Source organism: Platalea leucorodia (genome assembly GCF_965183815.1).
Source record: "Platalea leucorodia genome assembly, chromosome: 5".
Lineage (NCBI taxonomy): Eukaryota > Metazoa > Chordata > Aves > Pelecaniformes > Threskiornithidae > Platalea > Platalea leucorodia.
In genome coordinates this window covers 39,232,196-39,247,033 of record NC_138827.1, presented here as the reverse complement: position 1 = coordinate 39,247,033, position 14,838 = coordinate 39,232,196, and positions in this window count along the sequence as shown.

Below are 14,838 nucleotides of genomic sequence, written 5' to 3'. Positions count from 1 at the left end.
TTGAAAGGCAAGGAACTCATGCACACAGGAATAGCTGCATTGCGTACTGCAAGACCCGTACAAAGACAGAAATCCTGAAAGAAATTATAAGGGGGGAAAAAAAAAAAATCTTCTCGTATGAGATATTCCTCCCTCTTCTAGACAAGATCAACAAAAGGCATAAGTATTTGTTGCCCTCCTTCCCTAACAAGAAATAATAGCACATGCTTATTTTGAAATGCTTCTTCCCAAATCTTGGAAATGCTGTTAATAAAACTGTAGATTAGTAAAGTGTACTAATATTGTACAATCAAAAAACCCTGATAATCCTATTTAATGAGGAAAAGAAAGGCAGAGAACCCCACGGCAGAATAAGCGGCAAGAAGTGAGCCTGGAAGCACCACCTCTTACAGTTGCCCAACACTGCTTCCATTCAAAGATCTTCCTTGCTTGTCACTTTGCCAAACCTTCAAAGTTCTGGCTGAACTTTTCCACGTGGGGGAAACGTATTCTGAAAAACTTCAAATTAAAGAATTCACCTGTTTCATCTATGGAGCTAGAAATATATTTTGTCCCCAAAGAATTCAAGCTACCTTTAGTCTGTCATCCTCACGCAACAGAACAGGGACAGGCAAAAGCTGCCTTTTTTGAGGGAGCTTTGCTGGAGAGTGGGACTTACAAACCAATGGAATGAGATGAGAGGTATTTCTTGTCTCTCACAGGTAGACACTCCCTCTGCTAGAGCTGAGTAGGCAGATAAGCCTGTTCCAAACCTGAAATGGCATGGCCTCATTAGCAGAATAAGGAGTGCAAATTAATACAGGCACCTCCCGCTGCTCACCATGGCCTACTTGCTCTGATTCAGCCCCACGCCAGCCTCTGCTCGGGGCTCTCCCAGTAAAAGGCTGGCCACAAACACCTTGTCTGGAAAAAGAAAATGGACGCTTCTGTCTGCCTGCAAACCGCCATGGGAAGACGTCCATGGCTTGCTGGCCACGAGGAGGGTGAAAGGGGCTCGGTAACTCATGGTGTCATTTCAGTTATGTTAAATGCGCAAGCTACCATCTGCAGAACAGAATACCTCGAACGTGTGAGTATATTAAGAAATGGTTTACTAATTTGGAAGTGGGCTTAACAGTTATAAAATGGACCATCGAAGTTTGATTCAGTCATATATTTAGTTTGTACATTAAAAAACACTCAAAAGACACCATTAGAGAGAAGAAGTTAAGAGGAAGACCAAAGTGATCCAAAGTTTCAGCTCAAAGAACTTCCTTGCAGTTAAATCACATCACCAATTAAAAAGTTCTCCATAACATCAAAATAAGAAAATAAACAAACAAACAAACAAGATAGCGACAGATTCAAACAGCCCACATAGCTTCAGGGTCTTCCGAGTCAGACACTTGAACCTTGCACACAAAAATGAGTGATACTGCTGCTGAATCCTTGGCTAAAGCAACGCTGCTAACTGGAACACAGGTCTGCTGCCACTAAAACGCAAAGCTCCTTTAAACGCCAACTTACACACAGACACCCCTGGAGAAAGCTCAACATGGTAAAAAACAAAAGTTGATGTTAACATCTCTGTCAGTTTAAAAAAGCAAATTTTGTGGCTGGATTAAGTCTTGCAACACGTTGACGTTTGCTACAGACAGACAATAAATCCGCCTGCTACAAGCCAAGCCACCGAGGTCACGCACCCAGACCTTCGGTTGGCGCTGACGCCGCCAGTGCTGCCAGGCAAAAGGAGAAGCCCCCGGAGCTTGTCAGGGCAGGCTGGCCTTGCAGGACAGCGCCTGCTGGCAAGACCCTCGGCCGAGCCGACGCTCCCAGCCGCACCCCGAGGGCGGCCGCGGCGCAAACGAGCGGCAGGCACGGGCGGAGCGGCGGCGCCGCGGGCACGCGTTATAACGAGGGCGGCGGGGGGTCCCCGCGGGTCCGCCAGCGGGCGCGGGGCTCCCCGGGCGGCCGCGGCCGCCAGGAGGAGGGCGAAGAAGGGCGCCTCAGCTCCCCCCCGAGGAGCCGCCCCTCAGCACCGCTCCGCCGGGCCGGGCGCTCGTTCCGACCGGCCCCACGGGAACTGTCCCCCCCCCCCCCCCCCCCGCGGGGATCGGGCAGAGCGGGGACTCCCCGGGGACGAGCAGGCCGGGCCGCGCCGGGCAGGACCCCCCCGTCCCGGCGGAGGGGCGCCGCGGCCGCGGCCTGTGCCGGCGGAGGGCCGCCATGGCCGCGGCCCGAGGGGCGGTTGGCCGCGGCGCGGGCGGGGCCGGGGGGCTCACGCGGGGACGCACGCACGCACTCACTCACGCGGGGCGCGGGCTGCCGCGGCGCGCCGGGGTTTTGCCTGCTGCCGCCTTTCGCCGACCGCCCCTCCGCGACCAATCCCGGCCCTCGGCGGAAGCCGCTGGCCCAGCCAATGGGATCGCCGGTCGGAGGAAGGCGCGCTGCTATTGGTCGGCCGGCGAGGAGAGGCCCGCCCAGAGCGGCGGCGGGAGCGGGGCGTCAGGCGGCGCGGCGGGACGGGGCCTGTGAGGGGCCGCTGCGGCCCAGGGGCGGGCAGCGCCGCCCGGCTCGCCCCGGCTGCCCGCCCCGGCTGCCCGCCCCGGCTGCCCGCCAGCCCCCGGCTGCCCGGGCTCGTAACAAACGTCGTGTGGTGGGGAACGAGGGATCCTCGTTCAGCCGGCGTGGTGCGGGCGTTGAGCGAATTCCCGGCGGCTGCGGAGGGGCGGCGGTGCCTCTGCCCGAGGAGGGCTCCGGTGCCTCTCCCAGGGGCGGGGGGACGCTGCGCCCGAAGCGCCCGGCCGGAGAGCGGGGGACGCGGTCGGCACACGTCTTGTACCTCGGGGTTGTCTGGGTCTGCCGGCTCCCAGGGTCTGCAGCTGTTTAAGGTGTTCGTGCTCTGTACAACAATGTTCAGCCCTTACAAATTTTCTTTTCTACGTGTCATTATTTCGAAATAATTAAAATCCCTGGATAAGGTCTTGTTCTCTTTAGCTCTGCTATAAATTCAGTTAAATAGTTCAGAGTCCATGAAGCTGCTCTCCATTTACACCAGTAATAATGGAGAACGTAACTTGGCTCGCAGCTTTGTCTTACTGCCTCATTATGTAACAAAAGAGATTGCACAGAATACAAAACTAAAAATAAATACACATCTTGATTCCGGCCGGCGCTGTAGCCACTGACCAGCAATGAGCGGGACTAGGAAAAGAGCCTAGTTACTGGAATTACGTTTTGCTGTTGTTTAAAGTGGTGGGATTTTACTGAAGCCAATGCAGTTGCCTGTTTGTAAATAAAAGAATGTAGCGCTTTTTGCCTTTTATCCATTTTGGTCATTATTTCTTTTTATTTTAAGACAAAAAAAAACAGTGCTCTTGTTAAAGACTAGCTCTCCTGCATTTGATAATGCCTAGATCTCTTGTTCCCTAGGATATGAACTATAATACCCTTGTTTATTGCATGCTTCACATAGAGATACCTAACTGCACCCCTTGGTCAGTAACAACCAAGCCTGGGGTTGCCAAAGTTCCCAAGGCAAGGTTGTAACTTGCCTGTTACCTTATAATAAGCTGCGCTTAGATTAACAAAAACGTTAAAGGCAAAACAGGTTCCACCACTTTTGCTAACTTGTGAAGTCTCCTATTACACAGTTTAGAAGGAGGGTGCAGAAACGAGTTGCTGAGCTGCTCTGGTGGTTTTGGGGGGTTTGTTTTGATGCCTGGGGTTTTTTTTCCAACAGTTGTTCTAATTTGCACTTTCTGTTAAGAGCGCTAATAAGCCAGTGCAGCAGCTTGAGATTTAGTTAAGTACACTAACTCTCAATAATTCCAGTTAAGGGTGACAGTATTTAAAAGCAGATTATAGCAAAAATGAATTAAATGAAGGATAATGACAAAATAATGCAGGCCAAATTCTGTTCTTTCTTTTATCCATGTAATCTTACAGAAGTTGGAAGGGCAGCATAAACATTCATGAGCGCAGGCTTGTCCTAGTGCTAATGATGGGCACCGTCACTCTAAATGAACCGCTCGGGACAATCTCACCTGCAGTCATTGCAGAATGCTGTATTGAACCACGGATTACTTTTTCAGTTTAATACTTGCAAAATAGCTGGTGATTATTTATGAGTGGCATATTTAAGTCTGCTGCCTCCTGGCCAGGTCAGGGTTTCAGCCAACCTCCTTGGCCTCCCTGCCTCGGAGTTGTCATCATGTAGAATATTGACTCACCACCGTTTCTATACAGCTCCCGTTATTGGCATTTCTCTGGCAGTCACATACATACATACATACATACATACTGCCTTTCTCCCCATCACTTAGCTTGCATTCGTACACGGTGAGAAATCCGTTTCATTACATCTTCTGATCCAGACCCTGTCTAGCTGTGGTTTCTTTCCCTGCAATATCTCAATTTATCTTGGTTCCAACACCTACAACCATTTTCATTTAGACCCAGGTCATTTATCTACCTTGATCACTTGTTCCTCTCCATTTCCTCCCTTCCTATTGATCCAAGCGTGTTGTGCTCTCTCGTGCTGTCTTTCCAGTGATTCTGGTTCTCCATCATGTCAAATTTACATTTATTTGTTCTCACGAGCATAACTGCACTTGTAATATAATCTATTATTGTCTCTTATTTTATTGTCCTACTCTTTATAGTCTGCCAGAAATGCCAGCCTTGATGCTCGCCTTCATTTATCTCTCTCAAAAAGGCTTTTACCTTCTTGCTTCTCCTCTGTTTAAGGAGGAAGTTCAGTCAAATTGGCTATGACTCTCCTCATACGAGTATCTTCCCAAAAGTCACCTCTTCATCAATGTCCATCTTCACGTACATCTCCACAGGACAGTGACAGATTACGTATACCGTTTCCACTAGATTTCCTCAGTACTTGCTCAAGTATCTCTAGCTTCTTTTTGCTTTATTCAGCATGAAGGTAGAATAGGTAAAGGCACGGCTTCTGCTTTGCTTCTGCACAGCTTCTGTGCCTTTGCTACACCATGAGACTCTTCTCCTTTTCTGTTGGCTTGGGGAAGCAGAACGCCCTCCTTCGCTGTTGGGGCAGAGGAGGCTCCATCTTCTCATTCAACGCTCAGCTTCCAGTTCTAACAACGCACCAAGGCAGGAACTTCTCAGAAGGAAGGAGAAGAAATGACATCAACCGAATATGAGAAGCAAAGCATCGTCTCTAATGTTCTGCAAGCCAAACTGCTTCGCTGTCTTCTCTTGTGGCTTTATCTCTAGGTTGGATCTGAAGGATGAGAAGCCAACTGACAAGCCAGGCCCAGGCAGAGTGTTCCTTACGGCTGACAAGCAATGGCCAAAGCCCACCTCTGGGAGCTCCCCAAGAAAGGATCAAAACGTTGCTGTGCAACTGCATCCACTGCTGCCAGAATCGGCAGCTGAATCTCACTTTTTGTATCGGCTGACAGAGCTAAAAGAATCCGTGCTGACACTAGAGCACGTCTATTAACCTCTTCCTAGGTCAATTAAACTAGTGGAGGTCTCCCCGTGTTTGTACTGTCCTCCAGCCCTGAGGAAAAGATAAGCGAGATCCAGGAAGATGATAATTGGTGACTGTATCCAGCACAGACAGAGGTAGGAGATCCTTACATCCCACTGCTGCCAAGAACACCTGCTCATACATGAGGAACTTAGAATTAGGAATCAGAAACTACTTAGAAATGAGCAAATAAAGGTAGTTATTGCCCTGGCAGTATTAAAAAAATATATACATATACAGATAGATACAAAATTCCATTTTAATGATAGTATAGACTGTTAAATGTATTATTCAGTCTTCATTAGCCTAAATGCCACATGCTTTCCAACTTTTAATTCCTCTTTTTGTTAGGCGATATGATTCTATGGCAGAATTTTCTCTCTTTAGCACCAGGTTGAGACAAATCTCTTCATGCTATTGTGCCCTTTAGGAATACTGTCAAATTCAATCATTCAGGACTCGTGAGTCTTGCACTAACATGAAGAGATTGATTTGAAAACCATGGGACTAAAGTCCTTTTTTCTGTTTTTCATTTTCCGTTTCCGTACCTCAACCATTTTACAGGAAAGCTGAGATTGCCAGCTTTGCTCTCACATGCAAATGAGCGCTTACCGACGCTACGCAGCCCTAGACGAATGCGCTCGGATATGGCAGTGACTGTCTCTGCCAGTATTTTCTGATCGGGTGTATCTGAAGTGTCAAGAATTATTGTGGTGTCAGAAAACACACCAGAATATAGCAGCCTCTACAGCCTATTTAAAGGGAGTTAAAAATAGGTATAAAAATGACCTCGGGCAAAGATGCAGAGGAATTCTTGACCTTTTATAAACTGGGTCTCATTCAAACAAAGTACGTTTTAATAAAATCAGCAGAAGACATATACCTAAGAATAAGGAATGTAGGCTCTCCTACACAATGGAAAAGTTTGAAAAGGACTGATGAGTCGGCTGATGCGTCTGCTGTCACAAAAATGATTTCTGCCAACCTTGACTTACAGACAGAGGGCGGATGTCAATGGCGGCAGTTTTTACCTGTATGTGCAAATTGCTGAGGGTGATTAAGGCCCGGTGTGCACAGTTCTGATGCTCACGTTGCAAGGCGGATACTGAGAAAAATGAAGTCAGTACAGAGAAGAGCTACGGAATGATCTGAAGTCAGAGAAAATGCCATGTAATTGAAGAAGTAAAAATCTTAACCTGCCCACTGGATAAAAAGATTGAAAGGTGAGTTGATAACATTGTATATATACATGCACAAGAAAAAACGTGGAATATAAGGGCCACTTGAACCTACCAAAGAGTGAAATAAGAAGAAATAATGCCTAGCAGCTGGAATCTAGCAAATTAAAACAGTGTAGTCTTCAGTACCACTGACAATAAATAATCCCTGGAGCGAACAGTTAAGGGCTGTGGTTGATTCCTTGCCTCGTGATGTCTTCAGATTGAGACTCAATGCCTTCCTGGAAAAGGCAGGCTAGCCAAAACCAGGCTAGGCTGGGTTTAGGTACAGCAGGCTCAGCTCAGGGTCAAATACAGTTGCCTGTAATTTACAGGAGATCAGAATATACACACCCATAGGCCCTCTTTTCTAGACTTCATAAATAAATTCCTATACTTTATAAGCTCTCCGAAACCTCTGTAAATAATTCTTTTCCTCCTACCACCCCCGATCTAGTTTTCCTTTCCATGTATGCCATTTCTGTTTTTGACTATCCTGTCCCATCCCACTTGCACAGCACTGCGGCCAGAAAAACATCACTGACAGGTCACGGGGAGACAACGGCACCCCCTTCTTGTCCCAGCTGCTGAAGCTGCTCCACACCTCCCAGAGGAGATGCTGAAGCAGCGTCCCTGGCCCTTGCCTTTAATCGTCCCCTAGGAGAAGGCGCTTCATCCAGCTCGGCTCTCTCTACCCAAGCCCAGTCCTTCCACCCTCAAATGCTGTGGTCTGTTGAGGGCTCAGCTTGTCAAATGTGGCTCAGCAAATGATTGAGGCTACAGCTAAAAGCAAAGCAAGATAGCCAGGCTGGGGTTGTGCTTCAGAGACTTTTTCAGCCTTTAGGCAAAATTAAAATAGACAAAATCAAAGCTTTCCTCAGCAGCAACGATCCATTTAAAGTCATTTAGAAGTTTTTCTATTCACTGCAGCTTTTGGGATTGCTTACAGCCTAGCAGGGATACTGGGCTTGGCCAAACTGGTACCTGTATAACTAAGGGGAAAACTGGCATCCTATGGATATTAGCCGAGCACTTTCCCTTTCCCCATGTTGTATATTGTCTTTACTTGGAGCACCGGTCACGAGTGGTGTTCCCCAGGGCTCAGTGCTGGGGCTGGTGCTGTTCAATATCTTCATTGATGATCTGGATGAGGGGATCGGGTGCACCCTCAGTAAGTTTGCAGATGACACCAAGTTGGGCGGAAGTGTCGATCTGCTGGAGGGCAGGAAGGCCCTGCAGAGGGACCTGGACAGGCTGGATCGTTGGGCCGGGGCCAACTGCATGAGATTCAACAAGGCTCAGTGCCGGGTCCTGCACTTGGGTCACAACAACCCCATGCAGCGCTACAGGCTTGGGGAGGAGTGGCTGGAGAGCTGCCTGGTGGAAAAGGACCTGGGGGTGTTGGTTCACAGCCGCCTGAACATGAGCCAGCAGTGTGCTCAGGTGGCCAAGAGGGCCAATGGCATCCTGGCTTGTATCAGGAATAGTGTGGCCAGCAGGACCAGGGAGGTGATCGTGCCCCTGTACTCAGCACTGGTGAGGCCGCACCTCGAGTACTGTGTTCAGTTTTAGGCCCCTCACTACAAGAAGGACATCGAGGTGCTGGAGCGTGTCCAAAGAAGGGCAACGAAGCTGGTGAAGGGTCTGGAGCACAAGTCTTGTGAGGAGCGGCTGAGGGAGCTGGGGTTGTTTAGCCTGGAGAAGAGGAGGCTGAGGGGAGACATTGTTGTCTACAACTACCTGAAAGGAGGCTGTAGCGAGGTGGGGGTCGGTCTCTTCTCCCTAGTAACGAGTGATAGGACGAGAGGACACGGCCTCAAGCTGTGCCAGGGGAGGTTTAGGTTGGATATTAGGAAAAACACTTTCACCAAAAGGGCAGTCAGGCCCTGGAACAGGCTGCCCAGGGAAGTGGTTGAGTCCCCATCCCTGGAGGTATTTAAAGGATGGGTAGATGTGGTGCTCGAGGACATGGTTTAGTGATGGACTTGGCAGTGATAGGTTAATGGTTGGACTCGATGATCTTAAGGGTCTTTTCCAACCTTAATGATTCTAGGATTCTATGATTCTATGATCTGTTTGAATGTAGAGTTACAATTCTTTGTTGTTCTCTATATTTTACCAACAGACAAGGTTTTTCTCATGGTTAAATAAGAGATTCTGTTCTCCTAACAGACATGTAGGTAACACTGTGCTTGTGCTCCACTGACATAAGGCTGAACCTGGTAACGTCACTTACGGAATAATTGTGTTGTCACTGGGAATACTCACACATGTAAAATGAGCAGGACTTGGCCCTTTGGTCATATTTTTGTAATAAAAGATAAAATGAGATTTTTAGGAAACTGCAACTTATGACCACAATATTTATGAGGCTGTCAGGACTGCACTGTAAAAATTCATATTATTTAATTCTTCACTCTGACACTAAAGCATCATTTCATTTATATGCAAATAAGAATACACTCTACTGCTGTTTCTTCACTGAAGAAGCTGTTTGAATTATTCACATTTTATTAATAAAGCTTCATAAATAAGTATTTTTTCTACTCAATTGGTAGTGGCCAGGGGAGAGAATCTATTTATCAGACTTTCTTATTATGGGCTTCATAACAAAATATGAAGATTTATGGAGTACATAATTAGACGTTATGTGTTTGTAATGGAAACATTGGGTTATCCAGATGAAATACTCTTTTCTTTATGCGTTTCTCCCTGGTAGAGGCACTTTCTGGAAAACGGGCTGAACCCATCCCCATCGCTAAGTTCCAAGGACTGCCTGTGAAAGGAACAGAGCAATTTAATACCTTTCTTTGATCATACACCCTGAAATAATTTTGAATAATGAAAAGATGCCTAAGGAAGACGATAAGGAATGCCAGGGAGCAGCACGTGGGGAAAATGCTGTGCCTCCTCTGGGCAGAGGCGCTGGCCTGCGCACCTAGGATTAACCGTGTCTGTGGCAGTACGGTGCGCAGCCTGGAACTGCCTGGCCTTTAAGCCGTCATTGAAGTGCCCAGCATTTGAGGTTCCCTTCGGGTAGAGATCATAGTCAGAGTACTCCTGTGGTGAACTCGGTTCTGCCTGTGCTGCGAATGAGGCTGCCTACGGAGCCGAGCCCCGGCACTGAACCCTGGTTCAGGACAGCCGGGTCTGCAGCCTCCTGAGGGGTTTGGGCAGAACAGGGATGCCCCCATGCTCTGCTTAGCCAAAACATCAGCTTCTTCATGTCTGCCGCACCAGGACTTTAAGGACGCAGGTATTTTCTTCAGCAAAATCAGAGCAAGCCATAGAGACGGAAGTGTCTAAATGAAATTTCTGTAAATGGCTTTGTCCGAGTTAGGTCTGTACATCGCCGTTAAAATGGGCGCTTTTTGAAATACCGGCACTGAAATGTCCCTGCGGAATTGAAGGATGAGACCTATAGAGCAACACAGCATCAGGTATCCAGTGCTATTACACCTGGGAGCCTAGAGATGACCTAAACCAATGAAAATTTCAGGGAAAAAGCCTGGATGTGAAACGCCTGCTGAGCATTACAGATCAACCCACAGGGTTTTAGAACTGGATGCTGTAATCCAAGCAGAGTTTTAATCTTGCCCACAGTACCTCTGATATTCACCGCAGCAAAACTACTGTAAATTAGAAGTAGTGGAGCACATCTAGGCTGCCTGGGCTCGTGTACAGAGCTGAAGATGTTTTGTGGGAGAAGTTGCTAGCTTGTATTTTGACACTGTCAATCGGATATGGACCGATTTTAGTGTTTCTCTGGAAGCAAGACCATGGAGTATGGCTTGTGGAAGTCTCTCAACATCTTGAAATAATCAAGACTAAGAAATTAGCCTGTAATTGTATACATGACTGTTCTTGAACTGTTTTTCTTTTTTGCACGTGACATAAGGAGCTGCGAGCCGCTGTATTGGACTTCATCCAACCGAGCACTTAAGTGTATGCATAACTTTAAACACATGTGTAGCCTTCTTGAAGGCACCGCTCTGGGTTGTGCGCTGCTGTTAGCAGCATGTGCTAGATGGGCATGTGTGCGGTCCGAAGAGCAGGAGGGAGTATTCCTCAGTAACAGCTTGCAGCTACTTGGAAGGATCCGGGTTTGGTTGACAGAATCAGGGAGGCAAAGGATGTTCCAAAAATTTTCAACTTTGCATAGTCATGATGGACAAAGATGCATGCCTAATGCTGGTCAGAGCAAAATTTAATCATGTACATTAATTCTGTAATAATAGACACATGATCAGGTGTTTAGAATTACAAAATTCCTCAACCCCCCCCACTTTTCGTGCCAGCTTGTACAACCACAGATTTGGTTTTCATTTTTGATAACATTGAGTAAGTCCTGAAAGCACTACGCCTAAAGTAGTCACTGCATTAATTTTTGAAGAAGAATCAATATTGTAGCACTGTAACTTTCATTTATGGAGTTTAAAAAAAAAGTCATTACAGTAAACTTCTTTCTGGAGAATTTAATCTTCTGCATGTCAAATACTAGCTAAAACTTTTAGACAACAGTGGAATGCTGTTATTCCTTTAATAGTATGTATTTGCTTTCTAGTCACAATATTATTCACAATTATTCACAATAAGAGGAGTCAAAACAGAAAGTAAAACAAGTATAAATGTCTGTTTTGCTGGGACGTCTGTGACAGCATTGTAGCCAAGAACAACAAATTTTTAAGTCTACAGACATTTGATATGCCAAAAAAACTCTCTTTGAAAATAGGCTCCAATTCTAACCCCTAGGACATTTTATGAAGCTTTATTTACAAAAAACAGTAGTAAAAGGAGCAGAAAAAAATTATTGAAGTGCATGCTAATTTTGGTGTATTTGATCCCCCGTGGCTGAGAACCGAAAACATAATCAGCTTGTATATCATCTAGAAAGTAAAGTTGTAGACTATTTGCAATATTCTAGTAAGGCTAGAATTAACGGTACAGATGAGTTCAGAAAATGTGCATACAGTATTCTTCAGTTACATGGTTTCACCTACTGAATTCAGTAAATACTGAATCTGGAGGGATGAGTTGTCACCTGCACATTACATCGTTTTGTGGGCCTGAGTGGAAGGGATAAGTTACTGATCCAAAAATTCCTAAGCAGTTCCTTCCTCTCCACTCCTGGTGGAGGAAAGATGCTAATTTTCCCTACCGAAATGAATGGGAATTCTACTCCTAGCTCTGCAAAGGGAGGAAAACCAGGGATATTAATATGATGATTTTTTTTTCCCTTTTGTTTTTTGGAAGTGGTTACACACGCTGAGACTTGCCAGGGCCCTGGGAGCACTGATGGGCCTGATCAGCCCCACCTGGGGCCTCTCCCCACCCTGCCCAGGACCCTATTTCAGCCCAGACTGGAGCCATCAGCCTGTGCTCTGGTGATGCTGTAATGGTGCTGGTCTCTGGTGCCCTGCAGCTCTGCCGGGCTGTGGGCCAACCTGGGGGCTGATGGCCTGGCTGTGGGCCAACCTGGGGGCTGATGGCCTGTCCCTGTGCCCAGGGAGGTGCCAGATGGGTGCTGGGGGTTGCTCTGGCTTTCCCTGCCCAGCTCCCTGGCTGTGGGTGGTGGGATGAGCCCTGGCTGGTGAGGTCCTGCCCTGCTCACCCAGGGGAATCCCTCCCAGCACAAAGAGAGCTGCCAGCCTTTGATGTGCCCTGACAAGAATATTATTATAACTGGGTTTTACTGAGGAAGAAATTTAGTGCTCGTCATCTTGGTTTTCCATTGCTTCTCTCCTCCACTACAGAGACTCTCCATGAAAGCCTTCCAGACAGGTAGGTCTTGACCCACATGTTTCCAGCCTGGCAGCTCTCTCTGCATGTAACTGTATGTGCTCCTGGTTCAAACTCCCAGGTTCTTTGGCCAAAGGCAGCAAATATAGACATTTAAATCAGGAACCATATATCCTAGTCTAGGCAACTAAGTAACCTCATTTTTAGGCTCTCTCAGCCCAGCAGTAAATCAGAACCATTACTCAGTCTGGGCTGTGATATACTTGTAGTTTGCTTCTGTTGCCACTTCAGTTTTTCCTTGGGGCAACAATACTAAAATCTGAGAAAGGCAATTAATTTCTTGCAATCTGCTCGTACCGAAAGTAGTTGTATCTCTAAGTCAACTGTCTCCAATACTACTGCAGTGTCTACCAGCTACTGTAGGGATAATAGTTATTGAACTTGAATATATAACCTTTTTTCTTTTCTTTTTTGCCTTCGCTAAGAGGAGAGGATAACGTGCCTTGGAAAGGCATTATTTAAAGTGTGTACTGGTGCACTGCAGAGCTTGTTCTGTATCAAATTCCGAGGATGAATTCTCTTGTGAGTAGTTTGCTGTGACTTGACTGATTCATTTATTTTTAAAGAAAATTGTCTGACTTTTTTTTTTTCCCTTTTCCTTTTTTCTTTACTCTCAGATACAGGTAATGAAATGAAAACTAGCTTCATTGGTACAATATGGAAAACTACAATGAGCTGGCTTTCCTAATTACATGAAAAGGTGGCAACTTCTGTGAGCTGGTAGAGGAAAATGTTGAAGTTTACTGTAGCTCCCGTGCCTGGCGACAGGCGTAGCTCTGTGTCAGGCTAGAGCAGAAGGCCCTTCTCAGGCCCTAGCGCAGGGAGGACTGCGATGGGGTGGTGTGGGAAGGCTGTTCTGCCTCTTCTCCTCCCTACCTGGGAAAGCATGCCGTGTTTCTGGTCTGTTGTGACCTCTGGTAAATAAGTGGGAGCCGTGTTTTCCGTGTTATCAAGGTACATGTTTGGGTGTATGAGACAAGCCCTCTCCAGACAGATGAGGAGCAGTACCAAGTAGCAGATATGGCTGCATCTGGAATAGGCAGGACAGTCATTTAAAAACGAAAAAATGAACTTTTTTGAGCCCTCAAATGCCGTAATTCTCTAACATTCCTCTAAGCATAGAAACTCATCTAGAAAACTTTATGATGTCATATTGCCTTGCCTGTATCTGGTTGCCTGCTTTCTGCCGTAGTATGTTTTTGCAGGGTGGCATGTAGTACATTAGTTTTTCCCAAAAGTCCTCCCACACAACACCATTTTTGGAGTTTGTGGATCTTTCATATCCTCTGTGAGGAAATATTTTAGTGCCGTAATTTGGTGTGGGCATGTTCTGAGCAGAGGGTTTGGCTGCACACAAGCTTTCCAGGGCAGAATTTTGATGACTACGTTCTGACTTTTATTTTTGTTCCTTACGCTGTGGTATGCAAACCACAGGACCATATGGCACAGCTACAGAAATGTGTGAGCTGATTATGCAACTGCTTCCTATTATAGCTACAAAATATGGAAATGATGAGTTAAATGGATCAAAAATAATGTCACTGTTCAAGGCAGCAGCAAGACCCAACACTTACCTGTAAAAACTGAAATATTGTTGCCCAACAGGCATTTTTAAAACATCTAATATTAAGAAGACAACTGAAAATGAATTTAATTCATGAGTAATGCAGGAAGGTACTCCAGTTCTTTTGCCTAACTGGAAATGGACTTGCTACTAACATCCCTGAAACGGGAATGCGGGAGGCAATGGTGGCTGTTCATACTTGGCCCATAGGAGTTGTCAGCTACCTAGTGGCTAGTGCACGTATTCCACAGACACAGGGTGTTGACATGTTACTGGGTTTGGTACAAATGTGGTAGTAAACTGACATTTGTGCAAGTCCGTGGCACTCTTCAGATGTTGCTCCCTGTAGCAGCAATCTCTTATTCTCTCTTTTGTCTCTCTATTAACTGGAATTTGTAGCAAATTAAAAGGAGTCACTCAGAAACAGCTATTATCAGATGAAGCTTGGGAAAAAAAAGGGAAAGCAGTAGGATTGCATGGAAGGATTGAGAAAAGTGGGCTTTCTTCAGGTAGCAGCAGCAGCTGCTTAGGAGCAGTTTTGTAAACAACGCTGGTAAAACTAACAAAGGACAGAATGGAAAATGGTGCTAATCAGGGGGGAAAACCTCACAGGAACATTACAGCTTTAATTTGGAGTTGCTGGGGAAAGCTGAGAAGTCTTCGTGTTTGTCCTAGTTACAAGGATCTTTAAGCTGTTGTGGAAGCATACAACGTAGCAGGGTGTCTTCCTTCAGAGATTTATGAGTAAGGGAAAAGAAATAAGGCAACTGTAA